The sequence below is a fragment of the Copidosoma floridanum genome, unplaced genomic scaffold (genome assembly GCF_036245765.1).
Source record: "Copidosoma floridanum isolate Cflo_tuat_1 unplaced genomic scaffold, Cflo_Japanese_pri ptg000019l, whole genome shotgun sequence".
Classification (NCBI taxonomy): domain Eukaryota; kingdom Metazoa; phylum Arthropoda; class Insecta; order Hymenoptera; family Encyrtidae; genus Copidosoma; species Copidosoma floridanum.
Window position 1 is genome coordinate 6,461,175 of NW_028321896.1, and position 20,094 is coordinate 6,481,268.

The 20,094-nt window shown below is 40.4% G+C and overlaps 1 protein-coding gene across 1 annotated transcript in view; it reads left to right on the plus strand.

Moving 5' to 3' along the window:
- The window catches only part of Tpst (tyrosylprotein sulfotransferase), a 124,557-nt gene that overhangs the window by 81,559 nt on the left and 22,904 nt on the right, over positions 1-20,094 (plus strand). Inside the window, exon 4 of the mRNA XM_089592665.1 lies at positions 316-368. The gene's annotated coding sequence lies outside the window, so the exon portion shown is untranslated. The remainder of the gene's footprint in view (positions 1-315; positions 369-20,094) is intronic.

Below are 20,094 nucleotides of genomic sequence, written 5' to 3' on the forward strand. Positions count from 1 at the left end.
ATTTCCTTGATAAATAGTATTTTTACCGCTTCGACTAGCAGTACGTACAATTTTTCTCTGTAACGGGGAGAAATTGTCGCGCGACATACATTAGGAGAGGTGGAAAATTACGCTCAGGATATAAACGCTCTAAATCACGAGACACGCGTACTGTGCGAAATATTCGGATATTATTGCTTTCTTGTTCATTTTTTTACACAAGTATCTAAAGTAATTGAAACTATTATTGAAATGAACAATGAACATTTGATTTCACTAAGTTAAAATCATACTTTACTCTACTAAACACTTCCTTTTTTTTTTTTTTTTTTGCAGATTGTCAACTCGAACCGCCCCACACCTGTTATGGTCGAAGGAAGTTTCATAAGGTGAGTTGGTTTTGAATTCATTTTTTTTTTAAATCGATAAGATATTTTTGTGAATAATTTTTCATCATTACTCGTGTTCATTGTTCTGTACACCAGTACTGACGACATTATCAACTTTGAACGTATTTCGTATAATCGTTGCGTCGTCATGTTGTGGCAACGACCAATGACGCGAGAAACAGATAAAGAATATCCCTTTTTTTTGCATTTAAACAAACCGTGGGTGACAACTCGGTTATTGATTTCTCTGATTATTACCAATGCAATGGCTGTATTGGAAAACGTTCTTGTTGTCAGTCGGATTCAATTTATTTTCTCTAAAAGTGATGTGCCGTATACATTCCAACATTGATGGCAGAGCCTCAATTTCCTCGTACGTATTTTAACTTTTCAAAATAAAAAGACACCCAACGTGTAACAATAAAATAAACTTAAATTAAAGAAGTTAAATAACAGTAGAAAAAAAAAAAAAGCTGGAGTAATAATAAAAGTCACGCAGACGAGGTTACAAATACTCGGCCGCTCGAGTTAAATTCATAAGCTCGAGTCGTAAGAAGTAACTTCCCTAATTGCTCGGGAATCAGTTCGCTCGAGGGTCTCCGAGTGTCACCCCTCCCCCGCAGTTTCCACTTTTCCCCGGGAACGCCTCCAACTGGAACAACTCCGAGGGAGTCGGACTTTGCTCTCGAGGGACAAAGTTTGCCACCGATCGCGCGGACCAAGGGTATAGGCAAACGCCCTCCTCCAATTAGGCTCTGCTGACTGTACGCGGAGAGGATGAATTGTTCCTCGCGGTTTTGTCTCCTGATAGATAGATTCCACTGTTGAACGAATTTTAAGTTATTCGGCATGCAGTTGCGCTGCTAATGGGAAACAAAACAAAAATAGAAAAAAAAACTCCAAGGCTACGAATGAAAATAAAAACAAAACAACCTATAGACTCGACGTGACTAGCATCGTTATGACGATGTCGACTAAATTCGATGAAAAGATCTCATCACGGTCCAGATATCTTTTTTTCGTACAAAAAGAAGGAGGTGGAGGATCGTAATTTGCAGAAGAAACGGGTGAAAAGAGGCATCGTTCCGCGAATGCACAACGCGCTAGCAAGACTAGCGTATAGTACATGGTGTACCACTCCACGTTTCACCTGCTCAAAGCTCAGTCTTCGCGTGGCAAGCTCTCCCGCTTCTATATAGATACGTACGCGCGTAGTGGACCACTTTGAGTACAAACATCGCAAATTGGCGGCCTTAGACTTACCACCGGTGCTGTTCCTGCCGAACAAACAGGGAGGAAAAAATCCTGCGTCTTGAAGAGAGAATCCCGGTGGTTATTTGTTCTCCTCTATCGTTAGAATCTGCTTGCCGAGCGAGCGGCAAAGTGCTCGGAGATAAATGAATCGTGTGCTCCGAAAATGGCACTTACCTCCTCGGAGCGGGGCTGTACGCCGTGGCTCTCTTAATTAACGAGAAACGCAGAAGTCGAGCACGCGGTGCACATCGCTCGCACGCGCTAATTACGAGATCGAGGAGTTGTCGGCTGCGAGGAAGTGCACTCGGTGATGGAAATCTGGAGGAAAGAGGGATCGCGAACGCCTTTCTTTTGCTCTCGACACAGGTGATGGCGTACGTGTTGATACTGGTTCGAATAATAGTACCTACGTCGCTTGTCGTTTGCGCGAAAGTCGAATTAGCGAGACTAGAGTCAAATTGAAAACTGATTGCGTTTTCGCGCCGGTCGAGCGGTGAATCTTCAATGGGTGACAAACGCCTCGAGAAAAAAGTGTATTTACGGGATGTTGAAAGTCTGTGCAGTTAACAGGACGGGGGGAGCTCGAACTTTTCGGGGAAGGGAAAAGAAAGTGGAAGCAAAAGTTGGCCTCAGTGTTTAACGTCGCGTTTGAACTAGTGATTCAAGTCAGGAAAAAAGTTTGTGGAATAAAATGGGCGAGTCGTGTCTTTTTTTTTTTTTTTGTTTTTTTTTTTTACCTCGTAATCAGGACCATTTATAAGAAGTACCTGAATATATTTGTTAGTAATGGACGGCAAGTTTCTTTTACCATTTTTAATGCATACGTGAAGCGCATTACTATATAAGGCGTAGATTATCGTGTTTGCACGTTTTAAGTAGTAGAGCTCAAGCTGTAGTCAGACCTCAAGCAAAATTCAAATAGATTTGCTCATTCGTCACTTTTAGCTACAGAAAACAAAGTAATTGGATTCATATCGTTAATTATCACATGAGACTTTATTCTGTCAAGAAAACTTCTCAATGAATAAAACTTTTGCAGTGATAAATTCTTTCACAATTGTTTACATCGCCGTAATGACACATATAAGTAATTATTTTTCCTTTCCATGCGCATTGTTAAAACTAAATAGGCATTCACGAGAAAAACGCCCTCAAAGACCAGAATATACACATTTTACCTCCTTTTTGCATTTTTGTAAAACTCTGTCTATGTGAGAGTAGGGAGTAATTTGGTAGTCGTAGTTCTACTTACCGGCGCCCTTTGTTCCCATGCATGCCCGAAGGCTTTTGAAAGTCTTGCTTGCGACTTTACCTAGTTGAAATCCACTTAAGCAATTTCGCTCTCTTATTGAACGGCAGTACAAACTTCGCCCTCGTTTCTTCTCTTATTAGGACCTAAGAGGATTTACCGATAGGAGCTTGCGACTGGGAAACATAGGTGGTGATAAATCACGGATATTTTTTTCTTTTTCTGCTAATAACTTATCCAAATCACACAGATACAAGATATAATCTATTGAACTTCAAGATCCTCTTTTGTTTATACACCAGCGGGTTTCACGGAAGAGAAGACTGCTCGCAAAATTTTCTATTACATTCCCTAAATAATGGAACGGAGTGGAAGCTACCATGGAGGTAGACACAGTACATCGAGTTTTCAACGAGTTTATTGGTAGTTCGCTGAAAGCTTTGAAAATAAACATGGCACAAGCGAATATCTTCGAGGGAAACATACAAGATGTCTCGGTAAAGTATCAGTTTGACGTATGATGGGATATTTCGAGGATAACTATTGCATTGTATTGGCCGTTATCGAGGTACAGTAAACGAGTGCATCAAAAACTCCATGCTCGAGGCACTCAAGTACACGTATAGGTCGCCTATGTTTAATGCGAAGCAAATTTTTAACATCACTTGAGGGTGGGGCGCAAACACGCAGTGTTCCCGTTACTTACACGCCACTCTTCGTGTCGTTCCCCTCCCCTCTACTCTCTCTGTTTTTGACTACTGTTTTCTCCCACTTTGTATACGAAGCAAGTAATACCTCAACGACTTTTTTACATGTCACGAGTACGCAACATCATTTGCAGGCTCGTTAACATGTGCGTGTCCACTTGAAACTCACTCCAACGCAAACAATGCCACGACACTCTCCTAAAAACACAACAGTACGCAGAGAGCTTCAAAATGTCATATTAAAAATTCTTCATTTTTGTCGAAATAAAAGAAGGATTTAATCACATCTTCCATCGAGCCTAAAGAAAACTCTAGTACTTAGTAGGACTAAATTAGGTCACGGTGTTCCATTCCAAACATATATATATATATATTTTTTTTTTTTCAATCCTGTGATGGTAACTTAAAAAATGAAACAGCACTTGCAGCAACAGCTGGTTCGAGCTCACGATCGCATCCGACCTTTTAATATTTCAGCACAATCAGGTTATCGCGGTAACGGGCAGATCTATACCTTCCCTCGACCATACCTTTGCACTGATTGCGGGTGTGAAATAATTTCGTAAAAGCCTCCTTCGCGCAGTTGTAAATCACTCGAGTGCCTTTGCATGCATTTACGCAGGCGATTCTGGTTTTCATTTCTGCAAACCCAGCCCTTTTTCGCGCACGAAACATTGGTCTTTTTCATTAGAGAAACCCATGAGTGCGCCCCGCCCTCGTGTGATAACGAGCCCTGAGAATAACAATGATTGCATTTTTGCGAAACCTCTTATCGTGTGTGTCGTACCTTTTTTTTGTGTTTTTTTTTTCTCTTTATGATCGCTCATCATCATTTTTTATACCACTTTTTCCAAATGTTATTTTTTTGAGTTAATTTTGTTTTTCGCGGAGCTTGTTATTCCACCCCTCTGTGGTGTGGAAAAAAAAATGGAAAATCGACGGTATCGTGCATGCCGTTGTAAGCAACCTCGTTATTTCGCCGCAAAAAATGTAAAAGAAACGGAAGCAGAGAGAGAAGAGAGGATGCTCTGCACTGCCGGCGAAAATCGAAATTTTTTCACTCAGTGGGTTTGCACCGCATCAGCAATGATGGCACGCGAACATGTTTTTACTTGTATTTTTTTGGAATCATTACTATTTTTATTTTTATTTTTTTTATTTTTGTTTTAAGATTATTTACAACGTTAATTTTCATCTTAACTCCAGTCCTTTGCGCGTTTATTGTAAAATAATTTTGTCACGAAGCCCTAACTATTTATAGTTTGATTGTATCGTTGTAACGTCTAGTGTGCCGTTCTTCCCTTCAAATCTTTAACCCAAGTGAACGACACAACCGTAGCTCACCCATAGCCCTAGGTATTCTTGTGGGGGAAAAACATCGAGGATACTGAAAATCGTCCATAAATTCCGAGGTTTTATCCTTCGACGCAGGGAGTTCTATTTCTTATTTTATTTTCATGTATGTAAGCGTCGGAATCGCTGTACTTCGAAAACCCATCTACCGACATTTTTCATCCTCTTTATACCATAGAGCACCGACTTTGGAGAAAATTTTCCAACTATTTATTTCTCTCTCGCGTGGTAGCTTTATAGTTGGGAACTCTATTGCCATATGGTGCTACTCCAGGATACCACTGTTGGAATAAGAAATTAATGACATTTCGATACTCGCATGTATCACTGGCTATAGTTGGGACATACAAACGTACCCATTATTTAGTTTATACAAGAGTTCCTCTGTATTGATCACTAGCATCCCTAATACCTACCAGAATCATCTGGTTCTTGTACTATCCATTCGATGGTGCCATAAGATTCCATAATATTTTACGAGGACCTAACAGTTCGCTGCGTTTATACTTGCTTCACATTGCTCCAATACAGAAATTGAGTGTTGCTAATTTGTAAAACTTTCCTCTATCGATTGAGTCATTACAACCAGCGTAAAACGACAATAATTTAACTACATGGTAGCAGCAAAACGAATAATTTGATGCAAGTCGCACTATGTAGACAATAATCATACCGAAATCACAGAAATTGGAAGTCGTGGTAGGGATCGCTCTTCGAAGCTAAAATCAGTCTTGAAGCTGACACTGTATACTATTCTGCGCGTTTGAGCAGATGCGAGGAAAGCTACTTGAAGGACTGTTTCGAGAGCTTATCAAATTTTCGTAATAAGCCATTAGATTTTTAATATTTTTAATGTTTGTTGGATGCTTTTGGAAAATTTTTAGAAACACAGTCTTGACGTTGCACACTCTAGTTCTTACCATTCCGCTTCTTTTAGTCAGTTTTTATAATTCACGAAAAGTAAATCTTGCGCAGTTTCCATTTAGTAACTTTCCCACTTTTTTTCAAAGAAAACTTTCCAAAGCATTTCACGGAATAAATGGCCTTCCTGCCATATTTAACATCACAGGAGACACCAAGACTGTTTGGCCATAAAAAAAAATGTTTGCTCCCTCTTTCGTAGCAATAAATAAACACTTTGAATATACAAGTGTGTCAGTGTGGAGAAAATATAAAGCGATGAATCCCAAGACTCGTCGAAATTTTGGAGAACGAGCGATAAAGGTGTCCGATGATAAAATATTTTACGATTCGCCGTCTCCCTCTATTTTTTTCTCCCACCCCCTTTTCTGCGCTTCTTCGCAGCAGAGTGCGTCGTTGGAAAAATAATGCAAATAATTTTTCCCTTTCCCTCGTAAACGTCCACTCGATCCGCGCTTCGAAGTATCATTCACCCTTATCTCGTACCCCCTGACCCTCTTCCAAAAATAAAACTTACCCTCCGTTCGAACGATCGAACCGTAACGCCCGCGTGCAATAGAAACGCCTGGGAGGGGCGTGAAATCTACTGCAAACAGCTTCCACGGTATCGAGGACGCGAATTTCCCCGTCACGGAAAATCCGGCCCGTACACCCTTTTTTTCCCAATCGAGTGACGGTGAATGCTCGAATTTTGACGGCATTGTATGATTCACAATCACAGTTGGCGGCGCAAGATTCCATGGAGCCGCGCGAGATTGAAAAGCCAGGCGCGGGGAAGTTTTTTCTTTGTCGCTCTGACAACTTTTGTGCAGTTGTACGAGGATTATGTCGCGTTAACACGCGTATGCCAATTGAATACTTACCGTGCATGTGATTTCAAGAGTTTTCTGTTGTACTTTTTTTTTTTTTTTTTTACTCTATCGTGAAAAATTGAAATTATTCTCATTACAGTATTCAACAAACAAGTAAATGTTACAAAAAAAAATACAGTTTTTTCTTGCTCTACGTCCTATAACATGTAGGTTAACTAAGTTTATAGGTGTGTTGTATTTTAGATCTTATGGGGCAAATAATTGCAAAGTACTGATACAAATGGAAAATATCGTGATACAAGGCGATATTCCTTGGCCCACGACTTAATTATTGTTTTGACGTAACACTATCTCAAAAATATATTTAAAAATGAACTCAGCTAACTATAGTTTCTTCATTTTAATGTTGGTCAAAAAAATTCTTTATCAACGAGAGATATCAATGGATTCATTCTGAAAACTCAATTTCACGGTATTAGACCGCAATTCCATTGGTTGATTTAACGTTACACTGAAGTATTTTGCTACAAAAATTTTGTATGAATATTTAGTAGGTACTTGTCCCTACTTTTTTAATATTGGTTGTAAAACCGTTTGAGACACCAACGATTTTGCACGAATAACGTTACTTTTAAGCCCGTGGGCTACAGCTATGGTAATTTTTTATTAATTTTTAACGCCAGACGTGAAAAGCGTTTAATCGTTAGGTATCTAAGTGGCGTCGCACGAAAAACCTTACTTTTAATCCCTGTGACTACAACTCGATTATTGTTTGTAGAGATTTTGTAGGGATTTCTTTATTTCACATTGTCAGAATAAATTTATTAAATTTTTTAGTAGCTATGGCAATATTTCATCATAGTACTTCATTGTATCAAAACCACATTTTAATTTTTGGTCTGACAGTCTTGAATTATGTTTTTACTCGCCATAGGTCGGATCCTCTCCTATTAGAGACTTCCGATAAAATCATTAAGCCAACCATTTTTTTTCAACAGCGCCAGGTTCATCTGATAGTTACTCCAACGGTCACACTGTTAAAGGTATCTTGTAGCTTTGGCTTAACTTAAATATTCGATTCCGAGCTCAAAAAATAACAAGTCCACCTTGAATCGATCGATTGAAACCTCGATATGCATGCATATAAATTTGAGACATATTTTCTTATGTGGTACATTTACAAAAGTCAAAACCAAACAACCTGACCTATCGTAAGGCACTCGGCAAGGCCGTATCCATCATAGTCAAGAAGAGGTACAACCTATCAAGTCAGAAAAACTCGTCAGGTGAAAAACACCCTGATTCGCGATACATTACCTCTTCCTCCTTTTTCCTCGACTTGCAGCCCATGCTTCTTCATCCGTTACCCGAGACAAATTTCACGCCCTTTCTCGCAATTCACCCTCCCTCTCGGCTGCACAAGAAGGGAGGAAAGAGGCCGCTCGGAGCAGAAGGCGCCCACATAACAGAGCGAAAGAAACGCGAGACCATTTCTCATCGTCTCCCCGCTGCAGCAGGTAAAAAATGAGGCACGAGCACACTAACCCCAGAAAAGATGTAGCTGATTGTGTACGGTAAGGGTGTAGGGAGGGCGATGCGGATCGGAGTTTCGATGGGGCGATGGGGAAACGTGGGGTACAGGAGATCCGCTGCTGCGATTGTGTATAAAACACTTCTTGCGAGCGATTGAATTTCCTGCTCTGTAGCAGCGGTCCTCCGGTAATTGATTATCCTCCGCTGCGTGTTATTCCTCCGTTTTGTTTGGTGCGATTGACTCGGTGGAGCGGAGATCTCGTGATTCAAGTGTGTTGCGAGGGACGATCCGATGTGTTTTCTACTGGAAATACTGTCGTTTCGTGGTACGCGAATTGATATGGGACGAAAGACGTCATACTTTAGTCGCTGGTCACTTGAGCTTGCATGTCAATTGATGTACAGCACTGAAAGTTTTTGCAAAAAAGTTTAAAGATATTTACTCCTCAGAACATCTTATTTCTCATCTTTTGATTAATTGCTCGAAGTCTACTAAGAATTTTTGAGAATCCTGGTTTTTGCAACTTAACATTATCTGCTTAGAATTAGTGAACGTAATCAAGTGTACTGAGAGTAGTGTACAAAATTTCTTTTCAAAAATCTCATAAAACAGCAAGTAGCAGACACTGTTTTTTTTTTTATAAATTTGATACAAACAGATTAATTATTTATTCGCGTTAAGATTAATTTATACCTTGTGGTAATTAACAATGTCCAATATTATTCGAGGTACCAATCTGTTTGAAATTCACTTGGTCGATTATATTTCTGATTAATATGTACAAATTATTGACTATACTACTGATGTTCATCTCATTATCTCAAAATTTATTCAAGCGTTGAATTGTATATTTGAACAGTGTATTACTTGACCCCTCTTTTTGTGCAATTTAGTAAAATTAAAGCTTGGATGAGTAATTTTCTGTTAAATTCCCGTAAAACAATATCAAAATACGAATGGGTTGTATGTTGCTTAATTAAAATACGCTCTCGGCTAAAATTTTGTTGATGATTAAATATTTATACCAAGTAATTCAATGTACCTTTGTCCGGTTCTGCCAACTGAAAATTAGTCTTCAGCCGAAAGAGAAACGAGGGAGTACCTCGAAAGAATCCTCCTCCGCCTAATTGAATAAATTTGCCGAGGGCATAAAAACCCGAGGAAAACCATCTCAATTCACTCCCTCCTCCTCCTCCTCTCTTCCCTCCGGGCGCGTCACTTTTGTACCACTTGCCGAGGCCTTAATTAAATCCGTCGATATCATCGCGCCGAGCCGAGATAAAATCCCGGCCGATTAATTAATCCCCTCTACTTCTATTTCTCCTGTGTGCTTTGGCCCGAAAAAGCTCTGCCTCCCTCTGGCTCTCGGCGATTGTTTGTCTCGCTCGCTAACTCCGATCGAGTGCTATTTCCGCGAGATATTAATTATTCGCGGCAAATCCTCGTGCGCGAAGCATCGGGGCGAATATTTGCCGGGCTCTTCCTCTCGCTTCTTGTGCTTCTTCAGGTGGATAATGGACGAATTAGCGAACGGAGAGGGAGAAAGTTTTCAGCTGATGGATGTTGAGATTTTTTTTTCTTTTTTTCTTTGTTTTTCTTTTTTTTTTTTTTTTTTTTTTTTTTTTTTTTCAATAACACGTGGTTAAAACCATTTTGACTAAACAAGGTTACATATTTTATTTATCTTTTTTTTACATTATCTGGTATTTTAATGAAATAAACAATAAAATATAAGAAAATAGCCTTGAGACAACAAATAAATAGTTAATTGTTTGAATATCACATGCATATCATTAAACAACACAAGAAAAGTATTTACAAAGCGAGGCTTATTTGATTAGTTTTAACTTTACGAATTTTAGAAGACAACGAGTCAATACTTAAAAGATATCTCTTATCGGTCATTATACTAATATTACCAGCATTTTCATTAATTTTTTTATTACTCGCGTAACGTATAGGTTACTATTGCTTTTATTCTTACCATTATCCTTGCAACAAAATGCATTTTGTAGCTGGTATTTCCTCATCGCGGGTTATCCTTATCTTTTTATTATTCAAAGCACACGATTTATCTCGAAAATTATTTAGACGTCAAGACATTCCGTAGTACACTTTGTCACGCTTCCTTAAAAAGTAGTACGAGGTCTAATTCAAAGGAAAACTCTTGTTTTCGCAACTGTGTACAAGCATTGTTCTCATGTGCTGCACCAAACTACTGAATATTAAGAGAGCATATTTATGTGTCGGAGCTGATATGAGAGCACGAAGATCAGAGCGCAATGATCATCGTAAATATTATAGGTTTTTACGTGCGCAGGTCAACATACTGCGATATCGAAAGTTCAGGGCAAGACAAGTCGATAACCAAGACCATAATTTTGTAATTTTGTGATGTCGATATTTGTCAATAACAGTCGAAATTGGCCAGAGTCGTCTTGATATCGTGGAGTGCGACTTTAAGTACGTGTTAAAAAACAAACGTAACATCAAAAAAGTTGACGCAAATCTCATCCAGTATTTTTCCAAATATACATGGAACAACCACGTAATATGTACGCACTGTGAATAGGAATCGGAAGCACGACAGAAAAGGGGAGCTCACTCGCATTCATATTCCACGCAAACGGCTCGATACGCGCGGGAGATAACAAATGACCTCGTACGCCATCCCGAGATTATTCCACTGAATTATCATCGTTAAACGTAAATATACTCCGATTCGCTTGTTTATTGAGTATTTATGTATAGATTTACTTGGGGGAACGAGAGGCTCATCTCGTAAAAGTCCCATCAATTGTTCGATGCCAAATCAAACAATTAACAGACTTCGGGCTCTTCTGCCTATGGATATGATTGTCCTGCGAATGATTTATTTCTGTCAGTGGCACTTGGTGAGACGAAATCCAAGCACACGTGGAATTTCTACAGTAGTGGCGCGTGAAATGTACGACCTCCGTTTGACGTGACCAATGTATTTCGAGTAGGTTTATTTGACGCCGTCGTTGTTGTTGAGTTTTTATTAGTACAGCCGAACGATAAATTTTCCGCCACCACCACCACCAGCAGCAATGTTTGATTAAGATTTTTGGATCAAGAGTGTCACGCCTGTGATTTACTTCGGCAAATATTCCGCTCGTGAAAAGTTTACCGAGTTGACGTTTCCAGCACGTGACTCGGTGTACCTTCAACCGATAGCATTTTTTTGACAGTTTGATTCACTAGAATTAAATTAGACCAGCCGCTCATTGAAGCTCCGACATCGCTGTGCGAAAAAATGTGCTTGTTGAATTGGTCAACTGAAACGTTGGCTAAACATCGAGTATAACGAGAGAATTCAATTGCGTGACTACTCTATCTTTGCTAAATTTGCCTACTCAATTGGCAAACGCTGCTTAATACTCCTCCAATTACCTGGTGATCAAAAAAGTAGGCGTTAAATAGATCAGTGTAGGTAGGTTTAAGCTGTTATCGCCGGCCAAGTACAGCGAGTCCGCGCATCGTATTAGCTTAGTACCTGTTGAGCTCATTAGCGGAATTGGTTAACCGAAAAGCGAAAATCCGTAACTGCGAGGGGTGACCATTGATTTGGTCCGAAATTAAATTTCGATACCTTTGCTCGGATTGAGCTCGTTGTATTTTCTTTTTCAACTACTGGACGGCCTTTCACGCTATTGACCCAGTATGTAGGTCGGATGAACGGAAGCGAAGCCCTAGTATGATATCGAAAATGTGGAAAAGTGTCGAGCACCCATCACGCAAATGAATAATAGAACAAACAAGCGCAAGTTATTGTTAACGTACGGACACAGCATCTCGAGGTATCAAAATAAATTTAATTGCGAGATGAAGAAAAAAAAAAACTACGCCTTTTATGTTTTGTTTATTTTCTTTCTTTTCGAGAGCTTTCTTTTTCTTGGCATTATCTCCTGGTGGTAACAAGTAACGTTGTGTCATCGTGTTAGAATCGCTGTAGTCATTGTTGTCACCAACCCGAGGGCATTGTTAAACTAAAGTGCAAGAAACAGGGTAGAGAGAAAGGAGACAGCTTTTCACTTGCATAGAAAAGAAAGAAGAAGGAAACGAGCTCGGAAAGTAATGAGAAGACCTAGCTAACATTCGAAATCAAAAATTAATTCAATTCATTCTGTGAAATGGATGTAATAATGGGAAAACGCGTTTGTTACCCGTTTTTTTTATTTCTGCAAGCATCCAGGCCAGTACCAACGCTGTATATTCATATAGGCGTAACCAAGAGTAATGGGTTCATGTAATTTGATTCTACTCGTGCACGGAAACCCTCTCAAAGACGCTCCTTGCCTCAGGAAGTGCATGCAGCGTTGCTTTGATGTGGTTTTACGCGAGAGGGCAAAAAAAAGCCACGAAAGTTTAAAAGGGACATTTTTCCTCTTCGTCTCATTATCAGCCCCAGAGGTGCTTTTAATCGTTTCATTCAATTTCCACCTTTTTTTTTACATTTCTCAATTTTCTTCTTGTTATCCGCTCTTTATTTTATTTTTTATTTTTTTTTTTTTTCGTTCATTCGGTACTATTTGTATTCACGAGACGCGATGCAATATCTGGATGTATTAATATCATTGCGCAACCTAGAAAGTTTTAGAGAAACATTGTTTTAATTGGGCGTTTATACGTGTTTATGGAAATTTTGACATGAGAATGAAAATTTATATGTCTCCAGGTGGTAAAATTGGTTCTGATTACCCTCGATCCCTATTTCCATTGGAATATTGTCTTCGAACTCAACAGAGTCACGTTGGAAGCCAGAAACTAAAGTCGTTCGTACAAAACGAGCCAATGTAATATTTTTCAACAATCTCCCTGAGTGCAAAATTTTCCACAAGCACTATTCGGCTAATCCTCGAGTTTGGAGCACCAAAAACCCGTCCATGCCTAAGTCTGGGTACAAAAGTAGCGGGGCCCTTCGGTATTTCGGTAAAACTTCTCTAGCGCACGACTGCCGCGTGTAAACTACTATACCTGGTTTGCCGCGAGCGAAACTTTTCACGGAAAGAGATGGGGTGGTGGCCGTGAGGCTAAAACTCCGCTGGGAGAGGCCATTAGCACGTCGTAAAGTCGAAATGAAGTTGCCGCTCGTTCGCGCGGGAGAACGGCTGTTTACGCTGCGGCGTCCCGGCACAAGAGAGTGCACATGCAAATGGGGCTCCGGTGAATTATTCATTTGGCCGAGCTATACGTATAACCCACCTTCGAAGCGAGAACGAGCTGTCACTGCTACTGTTGCTGTGAAACGGAGCCCTGCAACTTCCTGTTGCTGAGCTATGAGCTTTTGTATGGCTTGAGGTGTGGCGCGGGGCGGGAGAAAAAAAGGGGGGTTGAAATACGACCTCGAGCCAAATTCGCGGGAATGCTGTTTAGTGCGGCACGTGTTTCTTTCCTCTCTCTCTCTCTCTGCTTGTTTTTAGGCTTGCAGTGCCGTGTCCTTATGCTATCTGGGCTGTTTGACGGTGAGAGTCATTAGTTACTTTCGTCACTTTTTCGACCTTTTTTTCATTTTTTTTGTAATTTTTTTAACGACAAAACGCATTTACTGGAGTAAATTGAACTTTAAATTGTCGAAATCAAGATCTATGTAACGTTTGTGAATATAGAGCATCATCTGTTACTTCAAACTACTCTCTAAATTTGAAATAGTGATAAATGCATACAACTTTTTCTAAATAGTGCACTGAAACAGGTGATTTTACTATTTCAAAGTTTTATACTTATAAATTACTTGAACTAGTAAATATTCTCTGTGAAAGAGTAAATATTCACTAGTAAAGTCAACGTTTCACTATTTCAATTAGTGGGTTAACTTATTGTTGATACTAATGAAAATAATGTGTATAGGCTGTACAATGATCTTCATTAGGATCAAGATCGTTTATTGGATTACTGATACATATTAAGAGTTAAAATTTGCATCGATGGGGGTGGGAATAAACACCCTGATTTTTCACTAATTTGACAGTGAAAATCTTGCTCACTTGCGAAAATAGTGAAATTTTTACTATTTCAAATTTAGAGAGTAAATAGTGCCTCAAGCTAATCACAAGTGTTATTGGAAAATCTTTGATATTTTTTTCAATTTAAAATTTCCGACAACTTTCATCGTAGATATTGGCTTCTCCGCGCTATTTGCTTCAACCAAACAATAATACGAAATTTCTCTCAACTTCCGCTTTCAAACAATGCTCTCTTCAAACAGTAATATTTAATAAAAGTTTCGTCAGTCCTGCCTGCCTATACGTACCTTCTACTACTTCATTTTTTGTTTGAGTGCACACAAAACTCGTTTTTAATATCAATCCGAATCGCTAGTTGAATTGTGCATTATTAAATCCAATGAGCAGAGTACTCTGATAACAAAACTGTTGAAAAAAAAAAAAAAAAAAAAAAAAAGACGAAAAAAACAACTCACAACAATCAGAAACTATAATTTATGTCCCCGAGCAGCGAATAATTAAGTTGTCGCTCTCTCAGTGTAGCAGTAGCAGCAGGACTCCATAGCGGCGAGCAATTTGTCCACGGATAGGAAGGTATATAGTACTATAGTATATAGTCTACGTACAACAAGTATAGAAGGTGTCGGAAACTGGTACAACGGAAACTTGTTTCGTGAGTGAGTCGCGCCTTCGTGTCGAAGTCATTGTTAGCGCGATGGAATAAGAGAGCGGTACAGGGAGGGAGTCGTTTTGGTTCGCAAATACACACTCTCTCTCTCTGTTACGAGCGCCCATTGTTTAACTTCGTAATAAGAGTTCGGCAAAGTCGTGATTACCAAAACGTGCGTAGTGCTGCGGGAGTCACGAACTGCACGAGTTTACCTCCGCTGCTGCTGTGCGTTCCCCCCTTCGAGTGTAATACAGTCCCCTTGAAATCTGCACCAGCTGCTGCTTCGTTTTTTTTTTTTTTTTTCGCGAGTTTGGAAAACTTCTTCGCAAACTCTTGGCGTTTTATTTTCCATACTCGAGTAAGTTGATATTCCGATACCTACTTTCGTACTAATTTCTAGACCGTTTGTAATGAATTTCGTGGCAAGTCGGATGTGAAAATTGACACGAAACACGCATCATGAAGTTCTTAGCTTGCGAGACAAGCGAATAAAAGCACTCTCCGATTGACAGCTAATCCAGAGTATCCTTGCGTTGCGCAGAAAAGGAGCCGTCATGCCGCGGAAACGTGACTCTTGAAGTTTAGCCATCACCTCCACTTTGATGTGAAAAGAAAAGAAGAAGAAGAGAGCCCTGGTGAGAAAAAAGGTGCTGTTGGCTTCCGGGGCGGCAACGACGAGTGGCGCTGGAATTGCCCTCGTAAAGAGCCCCCTGAAATTATGAACAGGCCAAAGCGAGGCAAAGAAATTACGTGTTTTCTCCTTTCGGGCTTTTTTTTCTTTTTTTTTTCTTTTGTCGCCGGGGCTGCATCTTCACTGCTCTCGTGAATTTGAATCGAGATTAAGGCATTCTGTAGTCGAGCACTCCTTTTTTTTTCTTCTTCTGCTGGCGCATAGCGCAACGCGACAATTTCGGGTAAGACGCTTGGCGGGTATTTACATTTCAAAATGGATTTTGGTGCGTACTAAATTTTTGTATTGTGCTGTGTATATTCATCAGTGTTACATTTTCGCACTTCTGGTTTACGCATACGTGTTCCACGTAACACAAAATCGTGTCGTGTTTATCCGTTTACACCGAAATAAAAAATTATCTACTTTGAACGGCAACAAAAATAAAAGAAACGAAAGATTCACCGAAATGAGGCACTTTTGCAGCGCCACAAAGATTGGCCCTTTTTTTTATATTTATTGCGCGTAAAAGCTTCACTCGTAAAACTCCGAAATACCAGGGCCGTAACACATCTAGGTGTTATTGCCGTCGCGGTGCAGGAGATGCGTGGGATCAAAGCTTGCCCCGTAAATATCGAGGTAAATAAAGAGATAGAAGCTGCGAACTGCCGGTGATGCGTTTTCAGCTATCTCACTTTAGACTCTCCCCTTTTGTATTTTTCCGCCTCTACGTGCCCTATGACGGTGTGTTTTTTAACTTCTGTAACAGTACACTAAAAAAATCTCGACACTTGGCAACTCTCGTAAATCACACCCTCCACGTCACAAACGGATCGGAAAGTGCGAAATATACGACTCGGCAAAGTCGCGAGCGTAGTTGGAGCAAGTACAAGGAAACCAAACGTGCAGCTTGACTTGGCAAATGAGAGAGCCGGGAACGAGTTCTAATTCACCTTTGAAGTTGACGAAAATCTTGCCACGGTTGCTCTTATCTCCTCGCTTATTCCGGCAGGAGGCAGAAAGAGCTCGTTTGACGCAAGACGGAACACGTGAGGGTAGGAAAGCTAATTGAGACCCTCCGGAGAGGGGAGCGAATGTTAAGCTTTTTGAGTTCTCTGAATAATCATCGAAATGTTTGAACGAAGCTGTATCTGCCAACTTGCGAGTTCTTACTTGGACTTTGAGCTGGGAATCTTCATTGAACTACGGATGAATCACCCAACGTTTGTTGGGTCGAAAAGAAAATAAATGGTGTATAATGACGACACTCCAAAGTGAAAATAAAGCGCTGGTACAGTGCAAATAGTCACGTTAACGCGTAAACGCGAGGTGCGGCACACAAGAGTTCATTTCCGGGGACGAGCGTGACGTTCACCGGAAATCAAGTGCGAGAAGACACCTCACGTGGGATTCAATATTTTTTCCTCTCCCCGGATACTAATACTGAAACACGTTCTCGTTATTTGAAGAGCGTACGATTACGGTTTGTAAGATATTTTCCTCGCAAGCTCACACTGTAAAATCCAAGTTTGTTGAAGTACTTTTAAGAAAAACCAAATCGGGCTTCGTGAACTACAGTTCACCTATTCCATTAAACTAAACTATTTTATTTTTTTCATCAACGATTGACATAAGAAGGCTGTAGAAGGTAAAACATTTCTGCCATATATTTTATACACTTTTATATATGTTAAATCTGTGACACACAACTTTTTCAACTCCACAGCTTTACTACATTGATTTTTCCCATTCAAATGTGTCCAATTTCATGGAACTGGTTAACCACTATTGGTGCACCATAGATTTGGTTGTCCTTAAAATTATTATCCACGCCCCCACGATGTGTTTTATAAAAAACAAAAATTTCAACTACACACTTTAACCCTTGTATTAACAGTGGCAGCTCGACGAGGAACGCGAAGAAAAACATCCTAAATCCAAATCATCCTCCGAAGCTCATGTTGCTCGTCACGTACGTTTATTTATTTATTTTTTTCTTCCCCAAGAAGAAAGACAACGTGACTTTGATATTTCATTAACAGCCGCGGGCAGCGCGTAGCCACTTAGTAACTTGGGAATCCCAAGCACGTGGGAGCGCGGAAAATTTTTCCCCGGGGGTAATAGTTTCAGTCGAATGAAAACCCCGCGCTAAAGAAAAACATGACCTTCGCGACGTCCGACTGAAATCAGCACGGTACTTTCGTGCTGCACCGACACCTCCCCCCCCCCCCTCTCCGAGCTTTCATTAAACTCGTCCCGCAGTCGCTGCTCCTTTTTTTAATCAATCCCTTGCGCGTACAAATTAAGAAGGGTTCGCTAGACAAGCACAAAAGTATTACCTACTCTGTGTTAAAAAGATGAAAAAAAAAACACGTCCTTAATACTGTTCCCCAATTCGTGTGACGCAATGGGTGGAGAATATGGCTTTCGTCGATCGATAGAGTAATTAGTTGGCACCGAGGAGTGGCCTCACTTCTGCTTTCGTTCGAGTCTTACACGCCACGCGCACTCTGTAATACCTTCCCATAAGGTAGCACCATAATGGCGGTACAGCTTTGTAGTGGCAAGTGGCTCCTGTGTGAGCAATGTCGTTACTATTTTTCACAGTGCTCCTCGTGCCCGTGGAGAGCTCTTTTTCCTTACAACCGTAGCTCCCTTTGCTTTATTATTATGCCTTTTGGCGCACGAACGCAAATTACTACGGAGGGAGAAAGGGCTGCAGGAAATTCACTCCGCGTCGCTGGCCTCTTAATTTAAGGATTTAATGTGCAGCATTTCGCGGTGCTGGGCTATTTCGCAAATGCGTTCTTTATTTCTCTCCCCTCGTGCCTTTCCACCCCTTTTTTTTCTATTATTTTCGTTTGCGCGTTTAAGAAGCTTGTGACTCGCGGTGGGAGCAAAGTTGACCGAGAAAAATCCTCGGGGCATAACGAGAACGTTACTCTTTCGGTTGCCGACTTCTGTGAACTTTGGAATTGTTTTTCTCGATTAAACTGTGCTCGGTTTTTCAATTTTTGTTTTTACTCCTTTCTTTGAGAAAACGGTTGTTTGGAGCCTGGAAAATTTAGCAGCTCGTGGGATGGATTAACTGGAAATTCTTTTCAGATCCGAGATACCCTTTAGGTTTTCTGGAAAAGGAAAAAAAGAGAGTATAAAGTTATCCACGTCCTGGATACAGAGGAAAAGTACAAGAAATTTGAAATCTAGTGACTCGAAAGAAATAACAGAGCGTTGGTAGCTGGGCAGATTGAAAAATGAGCGATCGGAAAGTTTGTCTGACCATAGCTTGACCGTGACTACTTGATGTTTTGCGGTTCAACGACGGTACTTCCATTAATCAGTACTTCCAGCCGAATGGAAGTATCGAGCGCGTGGCTGGCTGTTTTTTCTTTGCTAGTTTGCTGTCCAAGAATTTTTTGTTGTTCTTCTCCTTCTTTACCGAGTTGGAAATTTACGCTGGCGATGTGCTCGCCAGGGTGATGTCTGAGATGGATGAGAGCCGTGGGCACTCAATCTTTCATCGACACCGGAGAAAAAGGGTTTACTCTCCAAGTGTTTTACGTTCAGTTTTGCTCGATACTTTTCAAGGACTAAATGACCCAAGCGATTAGATCATCCCCGATGACTGAGAAAACAAGCGTAGGTTAAACACGTCGATCTCTAAATCTCTGATACCATCCATTAAAATATAATATATTCGTATACTACGAAGGGACGATTACTTACCCATTGAGCCAGAGGTATAAAGATGAAAGTCACTGTTACTGGTACAATGTGACTCTATTAACTACGTTAAAGAAGAGGTATCCTGAAAGATCCATCACATGCACTGTGCATCTAATACCGATGAGCTCTTTTTCAATCCTCCTTTATTTCGGTATACGACCTGGAGGATTTTAGTCATGGTTTTGACGAAAAAAAAAAAAAAAAAAAAAAAAAACTTATCGTCCGATATGCCGTATTCTGTAAACATTTTCATTTGAGGGATAAAAAAAGTAATAATTTTACCCTCTAAAAGGGTTTTTTTTGAAAGTTCTATATTTCATGCCAGCGCCAGTGGTTGTACTACCTACACGGGACTTGGAGGGCATTAAATTTCTCAGGAGTAGCTGTGTGTGCACTTGGAAGCGGCCACTGAATTTTTGGGGAAAGTAGCGTCCGATACACATCAGGCGGCCGTCGGTGGGCAAGCCCCGCACGTTTCTAATATCCTCCGGAATCCGGAACGAAAAGAGAGGCCAAAAAATTCTATTGGGCCGCTGGGATTGAAAGACTCTGCTCTCCCCCTTTTTTTCGCTGGCCGTCGCGATTTACTCGCTGGAATAAAATTTCAAGCTTTTGTACGTGTATGTGGTCGAAATGGAGGGGCTTCCTTCGAAATTCCGGGGTTTTGACAATCTCGATTTTTTTCCCCATAACGTGCATCTTTATCTTTTTCCCAAAGCGCTAATTTTGAAAATTAATTGAAAAAACAATTCTTTCGACGATTTGACAAATGGATACGCAGATGACACGTGTACTTTTTAATTGTTGAAACATCCAAATTACCGAGCTTTAAATATTCCACCTAGGATGGGGAAACGAAAAAAG